General features: G+C 42.9%; 1 protein-coding gene across 5 annotated transcripts in view; it reads left to right on the forward strand.

Annotated features, from left to right (window-relative positions):
* Positions 1-6030: 6030 nt before the first annotated feature.
* TEAD1 (TEA domain transcription factor 1) overlaps positions 6031-27463 on the forward strand; it is a 153230-nt gene continuing 131797 nt past the window's right edge. For 2 of the 5 annotated variants that reach the window (XM_068194667.1, XM_068194666.1), the window contains exon 1: positions 6883-7111. The gene's annotated coding sequence lies outside the window, so the exon portion shown is untranslated. Of the gene's footprint in view, positions 6345-6879; positions 7112-27463 lie in introns of those variants that run through there. The other 3 variants (XM_068194665.1, XM_068194663.1, XM_068194668.1) reach the window with 3 other exon arrangements.

Here is a 27463-nt window from a genome sequence, read left to right on the forward strand (position 1 = left end):
CTTTAGATTTCCTTTTATACTCATTTGAACATCTAAAAAGTCAAGTTTAACAGGAAATGGGAATATATTCTTGTAAGAGTCCCTTTCCTTTGCCTCTCTTCTCCCTCTTTCCCCCTTTGAAAATGGAAAGCCTGAATCCCACTAGTTTTGTACTGCCTGAGAACTGGTGCTGTGCTGTCTCAGCTCCCCTGCTCTGTTCAGAACAAACCCTAAGCTTTGCAGGTGTATGGAACAGGTTTGTATTTTATTAGAGCAGAAAAAAACACACTGAGAAAAAAATGAAGCGTGAGAAACTCGGGTACTTTTTGCAAGTCTCATTATGCAGATGGCATAGAAGACTGTGTGACAAGAGGACAGATATCTTCTGGCTTCTTCCTTCTCAGCATCATTGCCCTTAACACCTCTGCAGACCTCAGACCTTCTCACTTCTGCTTTCTCTAGATTTTGTTTACCTTGTGTGATTCTACTTGCAGCATGAGTGGAGAAATGGAAAAATCAGTGTAAGATAAGGGTGACAGTGTTCTAGCTGTGCCTTCAGTGTGCAATCTGTCCTACCTGCCTTGGTCATACACTGGGTACCCCTGCCACTCACATGAAGTTTGGGTTTGTATTTATCAGAACTTCTAGCGATACTTTGGGTTTTGTATGGATAAGGACTGTTAAGCAATTCTTTCATGTCTGGGACAGTTTGTTTCCACTTTAGACAGTTTGTTTCCACTGTCACTTGTGGTCCACTGGTTTTGGTAGCCTTTCCTACCATATGGCAACTTCTTCCTTAGCATGTGGCTTTCCAGGGGTTAGGTGAAGCAGCAGCCAGGGGAGCCTGTGTCTGCTGCTTTTGGTGTCACAGGATCACATCATGCCCCTGCTGAAGCTGCCTGGCACTTTCTCTAGTGAAATATCTTCCATTTCTTGTGTTGAGATGGCAGAATGCCCCTGCCTGCAGAAGTCACCTGTGGAGTCATTTTGGTCAGCTAACGACCTTGTGCAAGAGATCACACAGCAGATGGTGCTTTTAAGTGCTCTGAAATATTCCTTGGATGTAGATTTCAACCATGAGCCAAAGGAAGCCTCTAAGGGTACCTCAGTGGTTAAGATAAGCATTAAGGTATCTTTTGTTTTTATTGTTACTGTTATTTTATTGCTATTTGTACGATTATTATTATTATTGTTTGTGTGTCTAGATAAGCATGAAGAATTCCCAGAATAGAATTCCCACCTAAACCCCATTGAAACCAAAATAAATTAGGTACTTAGATATTGAAGAGGATTAAAAATACCTGCACCTAACATCAGACATCTGAACACCACTAGAAATCTAGGCTGAAGTGAAGGGAGAGAACAAAATATGCCATTTGCATATTAAGCAGGCTGAAAAATGCTCATAAACCTGAATTTTTTATAATCAAAGAGATACTTTGGGAATTTGAAAGGGAATTATTTTCCTTTTTTTTTTCTCCTCCAGCACAAAAGGACAGTAACATCACAAAATTTGTAGTGCAAAATATATTTTTAAAAGCCCAACCACACAAGTGGCTTCAACAACAATTTGTTTCAATCAGTGGCTCTGGGAATTATTGCTATCAGGAGAAGGAACGGGCTGCTGTGCCTACATTGTTTGCTTTAAAGCAGGACGAGAGCCACCCCATTTTGGTGTTAGTGATTTCATCAATGGAAGAAATACACAGCCCTGCACTCTGGTCATGTCATTTTAAAAAGCTCTCAGCTCACCTTTAGAAATAAGCACCCAGGATTGTCTGAAATTATATATTTCCACTCTCTGTACTATTTTAACTCAGTTGGACTCTGAGGCCGTGGTTCATGTCCTGGCTTCCTCTCGAGTCAATTATTGTAATTCATTATTAAGTTGTTATTTGTTTTCATTCTTTATGCTGTCTGCTGCTTTACAAAGCTTAGCAGCTAGATTTGTAATATGGAGAGCTCTGTTCCATTACATTGCAGCCTCCCCACAGCATTTTTTTTGTTGGCATGTTCAGCAGCACATTGATTTGGATATTTAATTCTTTGCACACTATAGATTAACCCTAATCTATGCAGTGCTTTAAGCATTTCCTGGGATTAGCAATTTTCCTAATCTGAAGTACAATCCAAATACAAAGTTTTAAAATTCTTGCAGTATTTGTAACCAAAACACCGTGTCCAAATGTTGTTGAGCTTTCAGGTTCATTCCAAGTCCAAAACGGGCTCCGGATCTAGAATTTGCGAAGTCCATCTTGTTTTCATCAGCCAGTGCTCTCTAGGCAGATAAGAGTTTACTTATTCCTAGAGTAAGCAAGGAATTCTGTTAACCCTGTGTCTTTGGGTGCTGCTTCATCTCTTGGGGACTTAAAAGCACCCTCTGGTTTTGGGTGGCTGGGCTGAAAAGTGTAAGTCATGTTCCCTGTACCCAGTGCCCCCTGCTATCAGCGGTCTCATTAATAAAGACAGAAGTGGTTCCTACATGTGAAGCACAGTCCAGCCTCCAGCTTATCTCTACGCATGTTCACACTTGCCTCTGCCCCAGACTCAATAGGACTTGCACTCAAAACAGTCTTTCACTGACAAATGCAAGATTTGATAGTGCTGCAGACCTTTATTCTCTAATTCTTTTGCTTGCTTTTTCTGTCTTTCCTTATTTTACTCCATGGTGAAGCTAATTCCCTTTCCCCACTGTTGTCTCTTGTTTCTGCTATTCCTATTTTTTCTTCTCCTAAACTACAGTTTCCCTTGCTTTCCCAGCCGGTTTCCTTTCAGCTGTTGTTTCTGCCCCATCAATTCCTTTTCTTTTTCAGCTTTTGCTTTCTCCATTTTTATCACCCTTTTAAAACTTTCTTTCATTTTTCCTGCCTTCTGTCTGTAGTTTCAAAAATTGTTCTCACTTTCTCTGTCTTTTCTCTTTCCCCAGTCTCTCTCCCTGAAGTCCTTTTAATGGTGTCTGTCTCTTGAATCTCATTCTTTCCCTTTCTTACCACATTTTCACATATTCCCCACTTGTATGTCTCGTTTCTAGCTGAGATAAGCATTTGTCCCCAGGAAATGCCCCTGCCTGGGCTTGTCCCAATGTCCCTTTGTTTTCTCCAGCTTTTGTAATTCTCAGCACACCTGTGTGCCTGAAGAAGCCATTCATCAATAAACAGAGGGCAGGCGATTCATCAAAGTTCTCTCTATGAATGTGCTGCCAATGTACTTTCCTTCTTTATCCATCGGGCCCCCGAAGCCTCCCCTGGCACCGAGACAGTGGCTGGACTAACAGACTGATCCTGATGTTGCTTTACCTTCTCTCTACCATCTGTCAAAATGCACAGCTCTCTCCCTCCCCAATACACCTTTTTTTTCCTGTCAGAAAGACATGGGCATTCCAGGTATGTGTTTTTTTTTTTTTTTTTTTTTTTGAAGTGACTGCCAATGTGGCGTGGCATGACAGGACAATCTCCAGGGTATATGAGCCAGGAGGCAAGAGAGATCCATGCTTGACAGAATTCCCCTCTCTCGGGGTTCAGAGGGCATGGGTTTTGTCTGGAGCTTGCTGGCTGTCCTTCGCAAGGGCCGTGGTTTAGTCGCCACACTGGGTTGCTGTTCATCCTGGCCTCAATTTTGGTGGTTTCATATGCAGTTGCCTGGGAGCAAGATACTGTCAGGACCCAGCCTTGAGTTGAAAACTGTGGATTGTGGATGAACCTTTACATTATGCCAGTGGAAGACTTCCAGTCTTCCCCAAGCATTTGGTTTTGCCTTTCTTCCATGGGAGAATTTCTTCCTCTGAAGGACACTAACAGAAAACTTCAGAACCTTTGAAATAGACAGAATTGTGTGAGCCTTCCCTGCTGCTTGCAGTTATCAGGAAAATATGGAGCCAGCAGGTAAATTTAATTATTCTTCCACAATTCTTCTGAATTCTGAATTGCAGAAGTGAAATGTCTGTCTGCAGATACAGCAAACAGCTAGAAGCTTGTTTGAGTCTGATTTGTGTTCATCCACAATGATGGCTTCAGAAGCAATCCTCTTTTTTTTTTTTTTTTTTCTTTTCCATGAGGAGAGCATGATCCTGCAAAATTTGCATCGCTTTCATTTGTGAGAACTGCTATAGGTAAGAAGTTTCCAAACTCTGCTTATCCATTGTTCGAAGATTTGCTGCTCTCCCTCCACACGTACAGAGCTGTGACATCTTTTGGGCCCTGCACATGCATAGACTTTAAGAGTCAGTATTCTTGGTACTTCCTCTGCAAGCCTCATGGGAAAAAAAATCACATTTATTTAAAGACATTTCACATTTCTGTTCTTGCAGTGAGCATAGCAGAGGGAGTTTAAAGCGTAGTGATTAAAAAAAAAAAATCTATGTTATAGGTGTTGGGGCGCAATATTTTGTCCCATTTTTCTGTTCCAACTTTGGAAAAGAGTTGGTAATCTTTAAGTGCACTCAGGAGACTATGGCTTTTGTGCAGACATCTGCAAAGTGATTGAATTTTACCAATTGTGGAGGCACTCAGACACTTATTAGACAATATTACCAGAGCTATTTGGAAAGAAGTTGGAGAGAAAAGAATTTCTGCATGTGTGAAGGGGTTTCTTGTAGCCTGTTTTGAGGAAGAGATTTTTCAGCCAGCGTGGAATGGTGTGGGGGAAAAAATATCCTACAAATACATTTGTTTTTGCATTCTCACAGTCCTTTGACCAAGACCTGCTCAGACTCTGGCTTCGTTTGATATTATACCTTGTTGCACACTTTTCTGCAGGGCTGTCATAGCAGGTTTCAGTCAGTGCCGTGTGTGTGACCAGTGGGAACCCTGCACCTTCTGCCCGTCATACACACCCTGTGCCTGCTCTACAAAGGTAAAAACCAGCTGCAGCCTCCCTGTAAACTGCAATGTGAGCTTCAAGTGGCTCCTTTTTAAGAGGCTCTGGGGTCAGCCGCAGGCTGCAAGGATGTCTGTTAACAGCATGGCTGTCTCACAGGATTGGTACTGGGAAAGCAGTGGGACAAGCACGTTCCCGGTATTCCCAGAACGACACGCTGGGCGTCCCTTCTCAAAGTTGCAAAAAATGAATATGCCGGGCATTTGTTGAGGATTCCACCAGCACGTCAGTTGCGGTGTGAACACACAAGAGCTGCCTGGTGATGCCGACACATTGTTCCTCTGCGGTTGTAACGTGACTTTTGCGATCGCTCCAAACACGGTAGCCCTGCTGGGCAAACTTTCAAAGGTGGGTAAAAATGTGTGGTTGCACATCAAAGTAGGCAATTTATTTCACAAACACCAAGGTGTCCAGTTATCCATTTTGCTTATGCAAATATGAATTGTCACAAGCACAACAGCTGTGCCTTCCCTGCAATTATTTCCATAAGGTAGCGGATTGTTAACGGAAGGAGACGTGCCTGTGATGCTGTCTGGGGAGCGTTTCTGGGGGATGGGTTGCACAAGACAAGAAGGGTACAGATAGTCCAGTGGCACTCAGGCTCACCCATTTGGAGTGGTGCAAAAGTGGCATTGTGAAATCTGGGTCTGGGGACAGTTTTGTGAGAAAGGTCAGGATCTGGATTGAGGGTGAAGACTGGACCCCTGGGCCATGCAAAGTCCATGTCAGTTTGGGCTGTGACATCTTCTCATCCCATGCTGCGGGGCTCTGTTGGGCCTTTTGGACACAGACCCGCGTTTCTTAGGGATCGGTGCGGGCTTGCACAGGGCTTTGCAGGGCACCCAGGGGTCGGATGCCAGTGTGTGTACACTCAGCTTCCCCGGGGAACCTCCCCGTCCGTTCCCCAGCCGGACCCCACGGCAGACCCGCATCCCGCGCATCCTTTGGAACTCCGTTCCGCAGCGCCGCACGCCGCGTTGCGGACCCGGCCGCCGCTCCATCGCGGGGCGTGCGGGACGGCATCGCCCCGCGGTGCCCCCGAGCCCGGGGCCGCGGTGCCCCCGCCGGCCGGGCCGGGCCCCCTCCCGCGGGCTCCCCTATGAGGTCAGCGCGGCGCGGAGGCCCCGCCCGCGGCCCCGCCCGCCCGCCCGCGGCCGCAGGGGGCGGCGGGCCGCGCTCCGCCCCGCGGCCGCCCCGCTCCCGCGTTCATTTCATTCCTCCCCTCATTCCGCGCATTCCTCGCATCGCTGGCGCCGCGCAGCCCGGCCGGGAGCCCGGCCCGCCCCGCCGCCGGCCGGGCAGCAACTCATCCTCCGAGGGCTCCGTCCGCCGGCCCGCGGCAACCTACGGCCGCGGTATAAATAGCCAAGCGGCGGATTAAAAATAGGCGCGGGGCCATAAATAGCCGGGGCGGCCCGGGGGCGGCGGGCGAAGTTTTGCCGTCGGAGCGCGGCGCGCTGGCGGTGCGCGGAGGGGGCCGCGGCGCGGAGGTAAGAGGGGCCGCGGGCGCGCACGCCGCCGGCGCTTTGTGCGGCGGGGCGGGGGGCCCGTCCCGGCCGGGGGCGGCCCGGGGGGGGGCCGGCGCCCCCGCAGGTGCCGGGGCAGGCGGGCCGGGGGCCGCGGCGGGGGGAGAAGTTGCTCGCCGCGGAGTTGTGGCGCTGCGGGGCCGCGGCCGGAGCTGCAACAGGCGCTGCCGCCCGCCCCGCTCCGCTCCGCTCCCCCGCGCCGCCGCTCGCACTCGCTGGCCTGAGTCACCGCCCGGCACCGGGCGCGCTCACACGCCGCTCGCACTCACTCACTCACTCGCTCACACACACACACACACGCACAGGCTCTCCCCCTCGTATACGCGCGCACCGATCCTTGGCATTTTTCACATTTTTTGGGTTTGTTTTTTTTTTTTTTTTTTTCGGCGGGGAAGCAAGCGAGCCGGAGCAGCCCCAGGCTGGGCGCAGAGGCTCGCAGCGCTCAGCAGCCATCCCCGGGCGGCCCGGCCTGGCGCGGAGCTCCGCTCGCCGCGCTGCCCCCAGTTTTGCCTCCCTCCCCTCACTTGTTTTCCTCTAAAAGATGAAAGAAGGAATGTCGTTTTTCGCTGCTGCTTCTCCTTCTCCAGAGCTGCTGCTGCTGCCGCCGCTGCTGGTTAATTGCACATTCAAGTGGAAAATTTTCGGGAGTCAGCAGAAACATTGTATCCAAAAAAGACAAAGTCGCAGTTACAGCAACACCGAGGAGATTGTCCCTGGAAAACTTCCTTTCGGTAGGAACCGCAAGGTTTTTGTTTTTGTTTTTTTTTTTTGTTTGTTTGTTTGTTTGTTTTTTTCATTTCTCGGCGAGGTTTTGAAGAGCTCCATCGCACAGCTGTCCCCGGCGCTGGTGCGGAGGGCCGGTGGCAGCCTTTGTTCGCAGAGGAGCGCTTTCAAAGGAAGTACACTTCCAAGGGGGAGGGAAAACTTATACAGTGCGCCTTTTGTACCCAAATTAAAACAAAGCGGCCCCCTCCACACAACCAAACAAAAACAGCGAGGCGAAATAAAGCGAGAGGAGGAGGGAAACATCTCTGTTTTCACCAAGGAAAAAAGTTTGCGCTCCTGCCTCTGTTGAGCACGGTCCTAGTCGTGATTTTTCTCCTCTTGAAATCTGTTTTAAGTTGAGCGCTGTTACGAGTATAAAAATATTTATGAAACAATGAAATACCAGCCACCCACGTTTCTCAGGAGAGTTGTTAACTTATTAGAAACAAGTGCCTGCCTTTGATATGAAGAAATGAAAAGTGACCTCCAGAAGTGCTGGAAAGTTAGGGAGCAGTTCTGCCCTGCGCTTTCTGAACGTAAATGGCTTCCCAGGATTTTGTTAACTGCTCCTTTCTAGGCAAGAAAGGACAAGAAACATCAGATTGTACTGGCGTTTTCTGACTTAAAAATAGCGTATATAAGAAATATAAGCTGAAATGGCAGAGCCTCAGGGAGAAAAAGTACATATGCAGCTGTATTCCTGTATTAGCAGGAGCATATTTGCTTTCTCTTCGTGCTGATATAAAGTTTGGAAATGCAGTCTTGCAGGTTAGCGGTTTTACAGAGCTGGGTCAGGGCAAAACTGGGAGCTGTATGGATAACATGCTGCTCTGCCTAGCTGCATGCTCAGTTATTCTGCAGCACATCTAATATGGAAATCTCTGTGGGAATGCCTCTAACAGGCAAATTCATGTAAATAACTACGTGCTACCTGCAATTGAATATGAAAACAAAAATGATTATAATTACATTAGGACTTAATTTAAAATTATGTAGGGTTCTTCTTACAACCCTAGATTGGGAATGTGTGTCTGTAATGTATGATGTATTCTATCTCTATAAATAGTTGGGGAATACCATTACAGACTATTAGATTGTACTGATGGTAAGATGGTGCTGTTAAAAATGATACAGACCTGGGTGTTAAATTACTTCTGGGGGTGGGAGGGAAGCTTGCATGTTTGTTTGTATGTGAACATATGTATTTTTATATACACACATACACACACACACACTCTTTCTTTATTTGGGAATAGAAATACAGGAATTAATACAGTGGATATTCTTGAAACACAAAACTGAAGATTTTATATTTGGATCACGTTTTGAAGTTGCAAGTTTTTGAAATCAACTTTTTGACATTATTTTCACAAAGGGTAAACATTTTAGGAGTGCATTTATTTTTTCTCCTTTGTGGGAAAACACTTCTTTTCACACTGCACCGGTGTTTAATTAGGTCATAAAGCGTTTCCTATACCAGTAGGGATAATTCTGCATTTTGTTTGCTCCAGGTTTTTATCAGCTGACCAAGCAGAAATTTTGGATGCAAAGGATTTCTTTCATTTTTTCTTCTTAACAATCTAGAAATACCTTTGGCAAGAACTTTATTGCTAACCACCTTCAATGTATTTTGAGCATCAATCGTGCTTACGCTGCTTTGGTGAAGTAAATATCATTGGCCTTTTCAGCCAGGAGAGTGGAACAACAGCTCTTGAGGTTCAAATTGTGGTTTTATATTCTCCACAGTTTCTTAGTTGGTGCTGAGTGGGGTGTAGAGGAGCACTGAAGCCAAGGAAAAATGTTGATTTGACCGGAGTCTTAGTAAAGACAGAGTGCGCTTAAAGGAGTTTTAATTAAACAGCTAGAAAAGAACAGCAGAAACTTAATTACGAAGTAGCCCTGGCCTTGAGTGTCCAGCTGAGCAATGATAGCATGTTGTGATGTGTGAGCATGTGTGTAGCGTGTTTGGTGTCACTTGGAACCAGGGGATTTTTGTTGTTGTTGCTGCTGCTGGATGCTGTAGTGGTTCTGGATATTGTTGAAGTGGTTTCTAGGCTTTGTTTGTCCATGCCTGAAAAAGTTAAGTTCATTTGAGTCACATGCTGAGGAAAAAAAAAACATTTCTTCCTTCTTTCTGTTTAAGCTGCCTTTGTGATAATATTGTAAGCTAACTTTCAAGGTACAGTACAGGCAATACAGGAACAAAAACTTCTGGAGTTGTAGAGAAATACTGGCATCTTTCATTTAAAAAAAAAGCAAAAGGTATAAACATGCAGTCGTGTATTATGATACAGCTGTCAGTTTTCAGTCTGTAAAGTAGGATTGTTACACTGCTGGAAGAATTGCACCAGAAGTAATCTGATTTTATTACAAGGCGCCTAAGACTGTTCCCAAAACAGTCTGGATATTTACTGCACAGTTCTGGATGTGTGTGTTTAGGAGAAGGTTACTTTCCAACCTGTTACGAGCACTTGGTTTCTTACTGGATACACACCATCTATATATATAAATATAAATATATAGATACACATCACTCATTCTAGCTGGTATTTCTTCATATCATTAATATTAACCCTGTACCCCCTGGAGATGGTTTAAAAGCTCTCTTTCTGTAGTGATTCCATTTATTTAAGAAGAAAATATTCGCTAGATCCAGTCCTTGCTCAGGTTAAAGTGACCAGGATGACTCATAGGAATAAACATTTGCTGGATCAAATACTAAGATATTTACAGCATGTGCTTTATGTCCATGGTTAGTGTGATATTTGATGTCTAAAGGAGGACATCTTTGATTTAAAAGAATATAGATTTGACACACATACTTTTTCAAATTTCTGCTCGGGGCTTATGTTCTGCTTAGCTTGTAATCTGCCTAAGACTTGAAGGCAAATTTCTGTTAGCAGCTGGTCATTCATTCCATTCGTGCTCTTATTCATAGCATGTGCAAATATGAGGCGAGGGCTGACTTCTTAGAAATCTAGTCTAAATTCAGGTTAATTCCATCAACTTCATATGGCCTGTTGCTGGATTACATTAGCTGTAATGAGGGTGCAAATTGGCCCTTTAAAAATGATTTTGAAGTCCCCAGCTCATCAGAGGGACCTACCTTTTACTGAGAGAAATAATCCTGTTTTCTGGGACCCGAAGTTTAATTTCTGTTGTGTCGCCGTGTTGTGCTTTGCCATTAGCGCTTGTGCGAGCAGGGATGTTTTATATTCCTAAACTGCAGTGCTTTACTGTTAAAGAATTATTTGAATCTCTACAAAATTTTAGAACTTTCAGGAGGTAAATCATTTCCTTGCAGGCAAGGGCTGTTATAGGTTTTGTGGCAGTTTGTGCATGTGCTGTATAATCTAAATTGCATCCTGTGATATATGAACATATTAATGGCATTATTAATTGTAAAGCCAACTGACTCTAAGCTGTGCCGAAGACACAGTTTTAGGAAAAAATCTCTGTCATAAATTCCCACTTTATGACCGTATCTTGCTCTCTGTTGTTGGACAAAACTCCTTTTGACTTTTGCAAGTGGAACAAGGATGGAATAATATTTCCTGGAATAATTTCGTCTTTGCTTTTAATGATTGCTCATTTCCAAAACAGAAGAGAGTGAAAAGTTGCAGACTTAAGTCCTTTGAGGCAGCAACTTCAAATCTGCTCCTCAGATCTGTCACATAAAATTCAGTTATGTGTTTTCTTATTCAATACAACAAGCCTCTTGATTTTGTGATCCCACTGCAGTCACTGTAACTTTCATCTCATCATTGGAAAAGCCAAAATTTCTGTCTGTGTTGATGCAGATTCAGCAACTTTTTTACTGGATCAGGTTATTAATATTCCACCAGAATTATATTAATTTCAAACTACAGGGATTGAAAGCCAAAACCCAGCTCCTAACAACTAAGTGGAGTTACTCTACCCAGGAAGTCTCAAAGAGTAACCCATCATGGGCTACGCGGCCTCGTTTCTGGGGTGAATTTTGGTACGAAGGCCCGGGACGCGATGGAAATCCGCGAGAGTGCGAAGGGTTTGTGGTTGCTTGCCTGCTTGGCGCAGGGCTGTGCCCCCGTTTCCTGGTCCCTCCAGCCTGTGCCTGGCTTGTCAGAGGCAGCCTGTTTTAGTTTGGCTCCTGTCCAGTCCAAGGTATCACCTACAACTTTTTGTTCTTTGTCTTCTGCTCACTGTTTACTGGAACAACGTGATTATTCCCCCTGCATCTTGCCGGACCTTTGCAAGGGCCTTCTTGGGTTTCTAGCACTTGTTAGGTTTTCCCTAAACTTTTGGGTCAGAGCTGGTCTGGGTGGCAGCAGGAGCACACGAGCACAGAATCCAAGTTTATTTGCTAGCAGGTCAGGAGGTAGAACGCGAAATCTCCATGTGTGGGGAGGGGGAAGGGAGGAAAGTTTGGGATTATGTGTAAAACTATTAAAATGCTATTGACTGGGAATCTCAAACAATGACGAGTGCTGTTGTTTTTACAGATACATGAACTGAAAACTGCTGCTAATGATGGGAAATGTTAATTATGTGAGAACATATTGAACTTATATTCTCTGGCATGAACTTTTTTAAATGCATCAACTGTGCTGCCTTTTATGCGCACAGCTTTCTAATTATCATAATTCAGTACAGCTCTGGCTTTTGGAAAGAGTTCAAGTGCAATCTCAACTTAACATGAAAGGAGTTTTTTTTTTTTTTTTTAACTGAGAATGTTCAAGAACAATTGGAAAAGATAATCTAAAAATGCTACATACTTAGCTGGGTATAAGTCAGAAAATAAATATGTTCCCATAACTGCCTATCAAAGCACAACAGATTATTAGAACAGAAAGTTATCTATTTTTCTCATTATGTCTTTCACACTCCTACAGAACACAGCTAAAAGCACATTTTCATAATTGAATATCATAGACAGACCTGCTATGTATTGATTGACAGCAGTTTTTATTTTGTCAGTTTTTGAAATGAATGAGTAGGTCACCGTGTTGTTCTGAAAAGATTATTTCTCCTCAAATAGTAAGATTTAATTTTTTTGAATAAAGCAGGAAGACAACTTTCACGATACTTTTGGTATTAATATGTTTCTGTAACATATTCAAGTCCCCTTGCAAACGGTTGTTACTGGTCAGTTTTGCTTGTCTTTGTGGAGCTTGTAAATACCAGGTTTTTCCAAAGCACTCAGAAGTGGTTTAGGTTTTATTTTTTGTTGTTAGTTTTGTTTTGATTGTGTTGGTTTGTTTGGTTTTTTTTTTTTTTTAAGAAGGACATGTAAATTTCATGTAACTTGCACTTTAATTGTCCTTTCAAAGATTTTTTTTGTATGTGATCAAATTGCAGGTTTCCACATCACACACTCCCCACCATTTCTTGGTCTTTTCCGTTACTACAGTACATGCTACATTTCTGAAATGCAAAGAAAGCCCCAGTGAAACAAAATGACTTCATTTGAGCTGGCACTTAAGAGTAGAATTCACTTCCATAGTGCTGAAATAAAAGAAGCCAAGTGTTTTAAATAGCCACTCCCCTAGGCCAGAGTGTTTTTAGAAAAGCTCATTGTCTAGATTTGAGCTGTAGCAGTATGCCTGCCTCTGTTAAATCTCCTGATCCAGACAGCTCGATTTCTAAAGTCGACATCTGGTTTACTCTTTGTTCACCTGTTTAAAAAAAAAATGCAAATAGGCGAGTGTGCCATTGCCCTAGAGCTCTGAAAGAAAAAATAAAAATGCTGTTGACAGTTTGTCAAATAGTGCTTCCAGTCTAAGACTGCAGTAGCCTATTGTTATGCCAGCAACAGGCAACAGAAGTTGTGGCACCATATGGCCAGTATATGCTTCAGATAAGCTATCTGTTAATTTAGCTTATCAGCAGTGTTTTGATATGCTTCGTGTTTGAATCGCCAACCAGTATGGCCTTGGGTACTTTTGGTGCCAAATTATTCCTTAACATTATAGACATCACAATTATTCCCTTGGTGGAATCTCTCGCCATTCATTCACCTCATGGTGCTGTGAACAGCGGTGCTTATTTTTGGAATTAGTTGGCATGGTTTATTTGTGTGTTTTTTTTTTTTTTTCTTTTTACGTGGTTGTCTTTCTGTTGGGAGATTATAATTCAGGAATGACATTTTGGTTTTGAGGGGAGAAAATGTCAGAACAGACTTTGGAAGAAAAGGTAAATTCATAGAGGTTTAGGGGATTAAAGCTTCTGTTATGTGTATATCAATTTTAAAAAATATGGTGATCTGGGACAATATTTAATGGGAAAAAGGAAATTTTATTCACACCTAATCTATCACGAATATCAGTGCATATTTTTGTGTCCTAAATGTGGTTTACAGCTTAAAACAAAAAGGCAAAACTCTGTACACAGTTTGATTTTCTACATCCCTGGTTTTGCCTTCATTCTTAAAAAAAAAAAAAAATTAACCTTTAAAAACAGTCATGTCCCTATATCTGCTGTCAGCTGATCTTTGAAGATTTTTTTCCCCTCCTTTTTCCACGATCAACTGAAAGGTTTGGAGAAGACTGGAAGAGTCACTGGAAGTTCCTTCATCTTCCCCCTAGCCCTGCCTTTCTTTGGGAGTAATTATTTTGTTGCAGGAGAAGTTTCCAGCCATAAATACAGTCTTCCATTCAGCGCCTCTGTGGTATCCTTAGGGCTGGATGTGCCTGTGCTGCTCTCTGACCTTGCAGCACATTCCTCTGTCTCCTGCCCCACAGGCTTGGTCTGGCTGTTCCTTGCAGGGCACCACAGCTGTCCCTGGCTGCCTGGAGCCTCCTCTTTCCTTGGGAATACACATTCTTGCTCTTGGTTAAGCTGTCCTGCTCTTGGATCCCTGTGATTTTTTTTTTGTTTCTCTCCTTTTGCAATCCAGCTTGCCAGGTTCTCCTTCCCCTGTGTCCTCTGCTGCTGCTCATGGACGTGGTGTTACCGTGGGGTCCCTTTCCTGCTGCTCCCAGCCCTTCCCTGCCCTGGATATTGAAAAGAAAGGGCCTCTTGTGCTTGCCATGCCTTTCATGTCCAGATCCTTAATGACCAAGAAAAGGACTTAGATTCTCTCTCAAAGAAATTTACAATCATCTTCTGAATCTGTTTGCTGACACCACTTTTTTAGCAATGAGAAGAGGTCAAAGAGAAGCAAGTTTTTCTCCATTTGAAGCAGAGAAATGTGACCATTTTCAGCAGTGGCCATTCTTTACCATTTCACTGAAGTCCACCCAGGTGATCTGCCTGGAAAAAGGCAGGAGCTGACAAAGCACCCAGGGGCCAACTGGGTGGGCAGTGAAATGAGTGGTGATGCTCCCACTTTGCTGCTCTGCCTTAGCTGTTGTTGGCACCTGCAGAAGATGAGAAAGGCTCCCTGCCCTTGGCTTGGCATCTGAGGCTGCTAGAGGGCTTCTGGTTTCTCTGCAGGGACATGAAATGTGTGTGTCTGTCCACTTTGAGCTGGTTTGTGGGCTACCCCCAAATTTTAAATCTCTTTTAAATTCACATTTAGAATTCAGGTCCATGGTGTGAATCATGCAGTTTGGTGACAGTAGTGTTTTTTGGCTTCTGGCTCATTGCAGGTTAGAGCTGCCATCTCTCATCCTGGTGTGATTAGGGCAAGGTAAGCAAAGACCCTGGGAAAGGAGGGCTGTTGAGCCTTTCAGCTCTCTGAGGCATGTGCACATCTTCCCTGTGAGTTATTTCTAAGTGCTTAACTGTGAGAGGCAGTTTTCAGTTCACTAATGTATCTAGTTACCACCCATAATGAGTATGGCTGTCTTCGGGTTGATGGCTCCGTTAAAGCATAACAAATCTATGTTTATTTAGTACCGTAGGACACATCTTTGTGGGGGTTATTTTGATTAAACTTCAGAGCCTGTGAAGTTTTAGTTTATTTCGTATCTCCTCAACTTGGCTTTACTGGTGTTCCATTGGTTTCAGCCACTGCTTTGTGATAGGAAATGCACAGCTCCAAATAATGTGCATTTTGCTCATTAAATTGGCTATTACTTATGCACAGTAATTTCTTGCTCTGCTTCTTGGCATATTTACTATATGCTTACTGAGCAGCTGTAGATAAGCAGTTGAAGGGGCACATTTGGAAGACAGTTTTAAATATGTAGTTTCCTATGCAGATTCACTTTAGCCGCTAGCACTAGTAATATTTTTTTGCTGGTGAAACAATGACCCATGAATAACTTTATCATCCAAAATCTCTAAAAACAATATGAAGAAGTCCAAAGGGTAGTAGAATTATTATAGTTCTTGGTTGCTTGGAAAATTAACTCATATTCTGGCTTCTGGGATTTTGGAAACAAATTAAAGAATCCTTTTTTAGGTAGCAGGCTGCTTTTAATGGTTCTTCTGTATTAAGGAGAGTACAGTATTGTAGGTTATTTATTTCTGGGCATGCAGTACAGGGTGAAGAGCCTGCAATTCAGCTTGCAATGCCTCTGTGCCCTGAGGTAAACTCTATTTCACAAAGGGAATTTTGATTATGGTCTACTGCGCTGCAGCATAGTGGAGGCTTCAAGAGGCAAGTGGTAAATGCTACCAAAGAAAAGCTGGATTGGAGCCACTGACGTCATCTAAGTAAATCTGCTGTAGGACTATAGCCATAAAATGACTGCCAGCCACGGAGCGCACTTTGGCCTTTTCTTGTCAAGTGTTTTAACTGCTGGTTTTTTCTTTGCTTTTCTTTTTTATTTTCCTCTGAGCAAGATGCATTTTGTTTTCTTTTTTTTTTTCCCCCTTTGCTAGTTGTGCGCAGGGGTGAAATATAGAAATGCTTACGTCCCCCTCCATCCCCACCACGCTGCTTCGAGGGTGCAGGTGGCTGCAGCTTGCAGTTCAAAAATTAAAAAGTAAACCAGTACTTTTCCATACATGAGCCTGGCAGAATTCAGCTTCCATCACCAGCTATTTTTTAGGTGCAAGAGCCTGGCAGTTCAAGTTACAGCATACTGATGAGATTTGTGTTGTGGGCAAAAAGGGTTTTGATGCTCTGGAAGGCGTGCTTTCCTCTGGAAGAACTCAGTGCATAAAAACGGCTGGGCTTGAATTCTGAATTAGCACAAAACGCAGGGGTGTGTGTGTGAGAGCACTTAAAATCCAGTGTTAGTCATTGCTTTACGATTGACCTCGGCAGTTTCAGTCACTCCTGAAACCAAACTTCCTTGATTGCTTACCAGCCAGTCTCTGATGATGCTTTCTGTCCACAGCTAAAGAAACCAGGTGCATTAACAATGAATCTAGGATTCATTGATTAGGGTGTAGCAGTCATACCTGTACCTAAGGGTATCTCTAACAATGCACTGATATCCCAGCTGCTCTCCATTTGGATTTCAGCTCTGTCAGGACTGCAATGAAAGTACTCAAGTGTTTGACAGTGGATTTTTAATTCAGTTGTCAACATTCTCTTGAAATGAATTTCCAGGACGTTGAACACACCATTATTTTTTTTTTAAACAGAGTTCACTGTAAAACATATTAATAATTATTAGCTCGTTTGTCCCATGACAATATTTGTTTGCTTGATTTATGTACTTTTTTTTTTTTTTACTTTAAAATAAAAACTAAGCATAACTGTTTTTGAAGTTTGAGTCTTATGATCAGAAATATATTAAAACCAGTATCTTATCCATGAATCATTAGATGAGTCAGTTCCTGAAACCACTACAAGCCTCACAGCTCTTGGCTTGGGCTGAAAGCAGGAAATCCAGGCTTCAATAACTTCCTTTCCCAGTACTGGCTATAGCAGCGTTCGTGGTTAGTATATGCTGCTTTTGTAAGCAATAGGAAGATGTATGTCTGAGGAACAAAGGCACTCGAGTCAATTTGCTGAAACTGTTTATAATTTGTGGTCTTGATTTGAATGTCAGGATGCATTGGCATATACTGCATTCTGTGCTGCAGTACGTTTTCCAGCAGTCATATTCAGCATGTGAAATAAAGGGAACACATTATGGGACAATTCTTGGACAAAACCCATCTAATCAGTTTTCCAGAAAACAGGAAGATATTTTTGTGAAATCGTCCAACTCCTGAAGACTAATGGGAGTGAGAACTGAGCGCATAGGAGTAAATTTAAAATGTTTATTTAGCAGTTACTTTGTTTTATGCTTGTGCAACAAGCTATTTTTATTCTGTTTCAGCGCTCCAAAAGGGCTTGAAAAAAACCCAACCCCAACTTGGAACTTATAAAATAAAAAACACATGATTTGTTTTCAGTCTCCTATTTTTTTTTTTTTTTTTTCAGTGAAAACAGTTTGCCTCCTCATAATCAAGGACACATTGATTGTCTCTGTGTCAGTGGAGCATTGTTGGCTGCAGAATCTGTCCTTTAAACTTGGAGTGCCTGTATGCTCCAACATCTGTGCAAAGGGGTGAACTATTTACCTTTTGGAGCTAATGGGGCCAGATTCAGGCTTGATACAACATTGATCTTAATGTGTTTACACCTGGAAAGTGTTCAACCCTTTATGCTTTTCTTAAATATTATGAAAGATAGTTTGGTATCTTGTACTTATTATTTGGTTAATTTAACTCTAATTAATTAGCAGCACATAAAGGCCAAACCCACCTGGTTTAATTATTCTTTCTATTCTTCCCTCCAAGACATCATTTGTTTTTAACAAACCAGGAAGAGTAAGAATATTGAGAGCAACAGAGTAGCAGGTACTCCATTAAAAAAAGAAAGTATACTTTTGACAGGGTTAGTTAAACTGTATGTGCAGTGCTGGTTAAAAACAAATGCAGAGCTCTTCTTTTAAACAGGCAGAACTGGGATTTTTGGCATGACAGTGAGCATCCAAGCAAGCTGCTTTGTTGAATTGGAGCGATCAGGATTTCTCTCAGAATATTTCAAGGGATGCTAGTGGCGCAGAGAGCGTCTAAAGAACTCAAGAGCAGTGTAGCTGCTCCACGATTGCAGTTCTCAGCTGCGGCTTCTCTGGTACAGGCAGTTTAGAGTGATCTGCGGCTGAGGGCCAGGTTTGATGTGGGGCTGAGGAGCGGGTGCAGTCACACCCCAGACACGAAGAGATGTGTGCCATGAGGCTGTGCCGTGCCCAGCACGGTGGCCTGGGCTTAGCACAGTGGAGCTGCATCAACATGAGACTCTTCTGGGGGCAGGCTGGCCTGTCTCACCCTTCCTTCTCTGCCACGTTCCAACAAGGAGCATCTCTTCCTCTGGAAGGTGCTTGCATCCCTGCAGGAGGATCCTGGGGAGGCATGCACCATTCCTTCCTTTCTCTGGGCTGGTTCAGGGGGTGCTTGAGTCACAGAGGCTGTGCTGGAGCCCCAGCTGTTTGTGCACACAGGAGGAGAAGCCTCCCTCAGGTGTGTCCCCTGTGCCACCGGGAGGCAGATGCTGGTGCTCCAGGGATTGCAGTGCTGGGCATCACACCACCCATTGTGGGTTTAACTTGCTGCATTGTAATTAACTCCTTGTAATAACAATAATTATAATAATTAACTTACTACAATAACAAGGATGTTCTTCCCACTGCTTCTGCTTGCTGATTTTGGGACAGAAATCTCACTTCTTTCCAGTTTTCTGTTTGAGGGAAACTGTAAGCACTTGAGCAGTGGAGAACAGCAGTGGCTTTTCACGGCATTAAAGCAAATGTAAAAAGAATTGTTGGTGTTTGTGATCATAAGAAGTGCAATTTTCTATTAATTAATGTTAAACAACAGATTGTTTAACGCAGGGAAGAAGAACAAAGGGAAAAACCTTCAAGTGGAATAAGCATCTAAAGTTTAGAATCAGGTTATAGTTGTGCTTGATTTAATTTTTTCCCCTTGCAAAGAAATGTAAATGGTTTAATATTGCTTTTCTAGTTGAACAATTCTGAATTTGGGAATTGTAATGCATAAGATCTGGAGATACATTTTGATCAAGTTCAAACACTTTAAATGTGTATGAACTGAACATCTTTGTGCTGCTATCGATCAGAGAGATGTCCTGTTGTTCTAATGTGGATTTTGGTTTTGGATTAGAAGCCTGGGGCTTTGAATTGCTTGCTGTCTGTAGACCAAGTCATCAGTGGCTAGTGATTGATTCATTAATTAAAATCAATTTAAATGGATTTGTAAGCCTCATGTAACAGATTATCTTATTAGCAGCATGAGAAAGGCACTGTGATCTGCAAGGAATCTGTCGCTTTAGACAAAATATAGCATGATTTTATGGGAGAATTTAATGAATTGCTGTTGCTGTAAGTGATCTATGCAAATGGAAGAGCCTTGCTTAAATCCTACGTTAAACAGACTCTTCCTGTTGAACAGATTTTATTTTTTTAAACTTCCTCCAAAATACTTGACTTTAATTGTGTGTTTCTGTACATATTCGTGGTCACAATGACACGTTGCGTATTCTCAAGTTTCTGATATATTCTGATCTTGGCGATCTTTATTTTTTTTTTTTTTGTAACATCTCCCTTACCTTATTGAAAAATATCCACAAGGAGAAAAACGATTTTCTAAATTACTGGAAACAAAATGACAGAAAGAACACGCAATACTCTTTAATCCACGCTCTGCCTGCTCAGCAGTGCTGTCTGGAGGAGACACTGGACAGCTGGAGGGGCCAGGTGGGCAGAGGGGACTTCTGGCACCAGTGAAAGCGTTGAAGAGGTAGCAATAAAAGCTTTCCTGGCTGGGAGAGGGGGGGCTTGTCTGTCATCTTTGCATTCATTTTGTAACTTCTTTTTTACATCAGGCTGTATAGCAAGTCATTGCAGGCACCTCTCTGTGAATTAATATGCTCTGTGATCAGGCCTCAAGAATATCTAAGCCAAGGTGGCAGCAAAATCAACGGGAATTTTTGATTTAGTTTCAAACAGAGCAGGGTTGTTGCCTCTAAGTCATAGCCTTGCCCACAACTTTTCAGCAATCTCAATACCATGTGTGCTTCATTCTGGTTGGCAACCCAGACTCCTTCAGGAAAGGAGATTTTTAATTGTGGGAGCTAAGTTGCGGCATCACTTTACACCTTCCTTCCCTAGCTTGTGCTCTCTGAGCATTTGTGATTAGAGAGCAAAGTGAATTAAATTATGAGATCACTTTTCCATTACAATGAAGCTTGTTTCACTTCATTTCCTCTGCTGTATTGAAGAGATGTAAGAATCTATTGTATCAACTGAAAAATTTTAATGAACTTCTTAGGGGGAAAAAAACCCTCACAACAAAATCTCAACCATCACAGAGCCCTGAATTGCCTTGCAGATATCATCCAGTCCACGTGTAGGGGATCCTTCAAGGCAAAGCACTGTTGATGAGCTTTGTTTGCTAGGAAATCTTACTGTCATTCGCTGTAGAGATTACAAATCTCTAACTAAAATAGATGTGAGACTGGATTGACGTGGTAAACCCAGCTGTAACTGCATTTTGGTGAATGGAAATGCATTGCCTGAGATGTGAGGGATTGGTCATGACGGGAAACATTTTTCATTGCTTGTGGAAAATCAAACGAGTTGTTTGGGAGATGCAAATTCAGTAAGATATCACGCTTCCATTAAAATGCTGCATGAGGTCTTGACAGTGACCTCCAGTTTCCTCCATGGTTATGTCTTGGTACTCTCTGGGTTTTGTCTTTAGGGGATGGGTGTTTTGCCTCACTGTGCACTGCTGCCTATCAATCACTCCAGTAGGAAATTTGGATAATGCCTTGGAAGTGCATGAGGATGGTGCCAACTTTAAAAACAGCAGGTCTTGCACATGTACACCTTTGACAAAGCCTGAGACAGCGCCTGCACCATCCCTTTCCCTCCCTGAATCTGCAGCAGCAGGTTCAGATGTGTGAGTGTAGAGGTTTGTGGCTGTGTCCTGCTGGGTCACTTGAGCCTGGGAACTTGGAAGTTGGCACTGGAATTCTGGGCGTGACGAGTTATTTCATCCTGGACGCAGCCCTTGAAACCAGGGAGAAAATTTTCTTGCCTTGACTTCCATTAGGTCTTACATTAGCATGCCAGTTTGAAATTAGAGCAGTCATGCAACAGTTATTTATTTTGTGAACCCTTTGGTTTGGAAAGGAGCAAGGAGACTCTTGAACTTAAAAGAAATGTGCTGAGTTGCAGCATTTTCTTAGAAGAGAGTAAGGCAGATGTGCTGCTCTCAGCTGGGATGGGGGCAATTTTCTTTATCGTGTTGGTGTGGGGCTGTGTTTTGGGTTTGTCAGCTGGGGTTTAGCCACAGCAACATGACATAAGCAGGATGTAGCCCCCTTAAAGCAGCAAACTGGCAGAGAGGTAACTCAAGGTGGCCTAGTACTGAGTCAGGTGTGCAAGTGTAAACTTTCCTCCCGCTGCTTCATCTTACACGTCCAATCCCTCCGTTGTAGAACCACAGTTTCGATTGATTGACTTTTTTCAACCGAATCTCTACCATAGAGTTCTGGCTAACAGGAAGAAGACATTGGTGAATAGCTTTTAAATAGCATACTATGTAACCCTGCCATTATGGCTTCGGGGAATATTTTCCATTCTGCTTTTGTCTATAACGTGAATCTTGGTAACATTTGTCTTGTATTAAGGCTGCAAATATTTTTTTTTGTGTATGTATGTTGTAAACCTTGTGAAATGTTTTTTATTCTGCAAATTATAAATAGTTCAGTTGGCTCAACCATCCCTTTTGTGAGCACATGATTTTTTTTGTAATAAGACATAGTTCTGTGGCAGTGTTGTATGACTGCAATTGAGTTGTACAGTAATAAAATTTCCATGGTGTTCTGTGAAGGTCAGTGGTATGCAATTAATTGCTGGACCCATGACAGGTGCTGAGTAGGAAGTGTTGCTGTCCTAGACACTAAATATAATAATTAAGCTCAGGGGTTAGTATTAAAAGCATGGAAGATACATGATTCTCATTAACACGGAATTTTTGCTGATATTTGTTTTAACAATTCAATTTGTAACTTCCATATTGGAGGGAAGTGTCTGTTCTGAAGCTTGGAAAATGGGAACCAAATTAAGAGAACTGTGTACTGAAATTATTGCTGAATTTTTGGTGCATGGTAAGCCACTCTTAGCCATGAAATTTTCTAGTTACCAATATATTCAGAGGAGAGAGCTGTGTACCTTTGAAAGCTTCCAGAGGGAGATCCTGACCCCCACCCTCTGTGCCTGAATGAAGGTTGGTGGGCCTTAGGAGATGTAGTAGTTTACTTGGGAGAGGGTAAATCTGTCATTAGGTGTGGGGATTCAGGTGAGCACTTGAACATCTCAGTCTTTTCAGTGGCCAGGTTATCTCTGCATGTTTTACACTGTAGTTACCCTTTGTTGGCCTAGTGGAAAAGTCACTGGGCAAAGAAGGGGGAAAGCTTTGCTGGGTAAGGAAGAATGTATATTTGGAAACTGCCTAATTTGACTGCATCTGCAAATCCTTTGGTTTTTTGGGCTCAGCAAAGTATTTTCTGTTTTACTTTAGAATATTTAGAAAAACTACCAGAAACAGCCAAAATGCGAATGTTTATTTTGCCTGTTTTTACAGCGCAGTCCTGTGAATGCAGCCTGCCAGATCCCATTGTATTTAACTCTGCTGCCATGCCATGAGGCTCACTTGGGGAACTGGAGAGCGTTTGAAATAAACTGTGGTACATGACGGCGTGTGAAACTCCCATAGCACGCGTGTCATAGTGTGATGCAAACAAGGCATAATTGCCACGAGCACAGACTGAATGTTCTGCTGGAATAGGCCAGACTGAGCACAAAATGTCACAACTGTGAAGACTGGGTGAAATCTTGGCTCCAGAGGAGACAAAGTCATAAATGCGTGGAGTTTCCTCTGCTTGCATTTAGACCTATATTCACAAAGTCTTTTGTAGAAGACTTTACTCATTAGCAAACAGAATAAAAAAATTGAGGAAAAATCCAGTCTGTTCAATATGTCTCCCCAATTTTAATCAAGTAGACTCACTTGAACTCATAGCCCTCTTCGGACAAACTGCAAAAGATAGTTGCTCTTGTTTCTCCTCTGATTTTAAATGTGCACATTTTGTGGGAGGATCAGTTGGTAGTAATATAAAAAGGCCAGTTTGCCTTGGCTTAGTACATCTTTGTAAGAGCCTTGGCTTGGAAAGTGGGGAATGGTTCCCTATGGAATGCTGCTGCTGTTGAAGGCATTGAAATGTGTTGTGAGTCCCAGTGGCTGAGTGCTGTGGGAAATAGTGAATTAGTGTTTCAGCAGAGGGTGTTCATAGATACTTCAATGTAAGAAAAACTTTTAAAGTGATGCTTTAGAGGATTTACCATTCCCCTTGTGGGAAAAACTTCAATGAATAAAATTGCTGTAGATTCAAAATACATAGAAAGCTATAAATAGTTTGCAGCATCTATCTATATATCTCTGTCTATCTATTTATCTGTCTATCTCATATGCCAATTTTGACCAGCCCTTAAAGTCATTGGATTAGAGCTCTTCTAATGTGGTGATTTTAGCATGCTTGGAGATTTTTTTTTTAACTGCTTCTGGGAAGGAAGGTGATCATGTGATTAAGGCACAAGTCAGGGAGCGAAGATTTGTATTTGGTTTCTGGGGCAGAGTTGAGAGAGGAAGCTGGGAAAAATGATCACAGCTCAGATTACTGGTGTAGGGACAGTTGGGAAAAATCAGAGAAAAATCCATCCTGATGCTTCGAGGGGGCAAGTCAGTATTTGCAAAGTCGTCTTACATACCTGTGTGAAAATTGTTGTCAGTGTAAGTGATTATATCCAAGGCAGATTTCCCTGCTTCTTTACTTTACCCAGTTTTCAGTAATTGGCTTGGAGTGGTGAGATTGAATGTAATTAAGTCTCATAATTAATTAATATGAGAAAGCCTACTCAAAAGCAGAATTAAGTTTTTCGGATCCATGATTTGTTCCCTTCTGTGAAATTGGAGTAATAATACCTTGTTACTTAATGCTCTAAGCAATAATTGGGTAACAGTTATAAAGTGCTCTATTATGAAAATGCATGTGAAGAACCATTTTTAAGTCAGAAATGACTGCATAGGTCTCAGTCCTTGCAGACAAGCTGATTCTCCTCTGAAATAACATACTGACACTGGTGTGTCCCAGGACCAGAAAATCTATCACGTTCATATTTAAGGCTGCTCAAAGAATGACCACAGCTTTTTTGAAAGTTTTTTTCCTTTTTTTGAGTACTTGTCTTTTTAATTTTTTCCCTCTTTAATTAAAATAATTGTTTAAAAATCCTTAGTTAGAAGTGTAACAACAGTGATTTAGATTTCCCACTATGCTAAGTCACCAAACAGGCCAAACATACACATAATTCAGGACATAAAGTCTCAGAGACTGTTTTATGATGAACTGTTAATAGCCTGCTTTCATCATATGCAGTGATTCCAGATCCATGAGATGAAGGCAACTTACAGAGCCCTGGATCCCTTCTGAGACCGACCCACACCAGCAACTTCTCTTTTTTGTTTTGTGTTTGGTAGAATTGAGTGCAGGTGTTGACCTGGGAATTCACTCCACTGGTCAGACACTGAATGTGAACCAAGGGCTGCTTGCAAAAGTCTGTCCAGCAGCCTGTGTGCAGCAAAACCCACTTGTGCTGCCTGTTTGGCAGACTTGACCACAGGTGAACAAAGTGAGGAGCAAGCAAAATCAGCTGCCCAGGTGGGACTGGGGAAACCAAACAAAGGTCAGTGGGTCTGTGCTGACTGGGGTGTTTCTGGGAGTAATGCTTGGGCTAGGGATGGGCCATCAAAAAAGCTCATTCTGGTTGCTCCCTGAAAAGGTACAAAAAGCCATGAAACTTGGCCAGGACAGTCAGAGCTGGAGATTTTCAGTGAAACTGCAGATGATGTGGTCACTGAGCCAGGAAAAGGCAAGCTGTTCAAAGCCATGCCCAGACCATACTTTTATCAGCTCCTTGGCTTTACTGTTGCAGCTGTGCAAAACTGAGGAAGTGCAGGGGACTCCAGAGCAGGAAGGACAAACTTTTAAGTAATTATCCTTCCAATTGCACAGCAAAGGGTGTTTGTGCCCAGCATGAGGCCAAGCCATCAGCAAGGGGTGAGGACCTGGGGAAGGGAGCTTGCTTCAAGCAGTCCCTGACAGCCCTGTGGCTCCTGGAGGTGTTCCCTGAGGGATCACTCATGGCACTGGTCGGTGGTGGAGCTCCCAGCACTCTGGTGGGAGTTACACTCCGGTTACCCTCCGTGGGAGTATCCTGTGGTGATCCATGTGCCTGCTGCTGACCTCAAAAGGAACCTCCAGAACTGGCTGACTGTGGGCAGCATGGGAAGGGTACTTTGGAATGTGCCTCCTGTGGATGCAGCACGACTGAAATTTAAGTGGTATAAATGCAAGTTTTGGAAGTGCATAATCTTGTACGATAAAGTTTGGCAGAGAAATGCGTGGTTCTCTTTTATTGTTAGCTACATCCTTTTCCTGTGAGAGCTTAGGAGAATGTTTTCATACTTAACATGCTTCCTCTCTTCACTGCAGTTCATCTGCCAATCTGACCCTCCCAAGGAAAGTAAGCTGGCTCTGATTGTCAGACAGATGAAGGGAGCGTCATGAGGAAAAGAGCAGGCAAATTTACAGCCTAGCCCTTTCTGTGGGCTGGGGTTTGGCTGGGTGTGATGCAGAAGGTGAGAGTCAAAGGCCATCTGTGTATCTGCCCAGCACTGTAACAGACGTCAGATAAATACACTGTCCCTTTTGTAAACTTCTTAAGAGAACTTCAGAGCGAGCTGTTGTTTATAATGGAGCGGCAGCAGCTGCTGCATAGCTAAATCTGCAAGTGAATTGCCAGAGTATATGAGCCTCTTGCTGTGCCCCTCATAAAACTGCCCTGAAAGAAAGTCATATTTATCTCAAAAGTGGCAGGCTTGGCAGGATGCCCTGGTAACTTTTTGCCAAGCAAACCTAAAGTGAAACTGTCTCACCCTGACTCCGCTAGATTTGGGTTCACCTCACCTTCTTTTGAGAGAGGCTGGAAGATGGGAGGGGCAGGGGCCGAGGATTACATAGTTCTTTTAGATTTCCCTGGCACATTTCCACTACCCCACATGAAAGTGTTTTTTTCAAATCACAGTGAAGCTTGAAATATATTTAATAATTAAATTAAGATTGTTCCTATTCAGTTTTGGCTTTGCTGAGTTTAATGCAGGAGTCAAATAACTACTGCAGACAGAAGAAAAACAAATGCTTGGCACTTTTCCCTACAAGGCCGAAAGTGAGTCAGTATCTAAGAAGGCTTCTCCGTGGAAAATGAGAAAATAATCTTAATAAAAAATTCAAATTATTCAGATGAGCTGCTTGTAAATTATGCCCATAAATACAGTAGTTGCCACAATGAGAAACTTCTCTAACATTTTTGGCAGACATTAGCTTGAAAATAAAGACTGAGAGATAATTATTATTATTATTATTATTATTATTATTATTATTACTACTACTACTGTCATTTCAGTTTGTGCTGCATTAGCATTAAGAGGCCCAAATGAGCATCCAAAATCCACTGTTCCAGAATCTGCTCTGCTGCAAAGAGATATTCCTAGCTCAGGAAAACTTAGTTTTTCAAGACAAAGACCAGGATCCAGATAGGGTCTCAAGGCAAGGGAATTTAGGAGTCTTGCTCAAAGCCCCACAGAAACTTGTGGTAAAATCAGGGTTTAATCCTGATCTGCTAAATTCCAGTCCAGCCTTCTAACTCAAAGCTGCATCCCTGCTGTAAGCCTTTCGAATTCCTTAACAGGATGAGGCTTTACACTGCTGTAACATCAGGACAAGGTATTGACATCTTCTTAGGAAGGTTATACCAGATTCCAATTAAATAGATCTTCAGGAGGAAGTCATGTGATGTCAGGACACTTCATGATTTTCCCCCCTCTTTTCCTTACCCCCCCCCCCCTTTTTTTTTTAGAGAAAAAAACTAACATCCACCATTTACTTTTATTTTTTTTCCTGAAAGACTACACCTCCTGCTCACGACTTGTCACACACTGTGGCGTGGGGAAGTGCAGCATCCAGAACCAAAAGAGGAAATGTGCTGATTTTGGCAGATGACCAAAATGACCTAATTTCTTTGCTATTGGAAGTTTGCGCACTTTTCTGGCAGGCAGCACAGTTAAAAATATGATTGCCTAGCTCCTAGCATGTCTTCATTGAAGAAAATACTTGCCAGATACTTAAATGCTTTATCCAAATCCCTCCTAATAGCAGAATATACCTGACAGGCAAGGGCAGCTGGACAGCCTTATCAGAGGGAGCACGGATGGGGTTTGGAGGGCAGAGGAAATGGGATGAGCTTCTCGTGCTCTGTGGGTGAGTTCTGGTGCTTTTAGGGCTCTGCAGGTGTGTGGGGGAGAGGAGCAGT

The sequence above is a fragment of the Anomalospiza imberbis genome, chromosome 6 (assembly GCF_031753505.1).
Source record: "Anomalospiza imberbis isolate Cuckoo-Finch-1a 21T00152 chromosome 6, ASM3175350v1, whole genome shotgun sequence".
Taxonomy (NCBI): Eukaryota; Metazoa; Chordata; class Aves; order Passeriformes; family Viduidae; genus Anomalospiza; species Anomalospiza imberbis.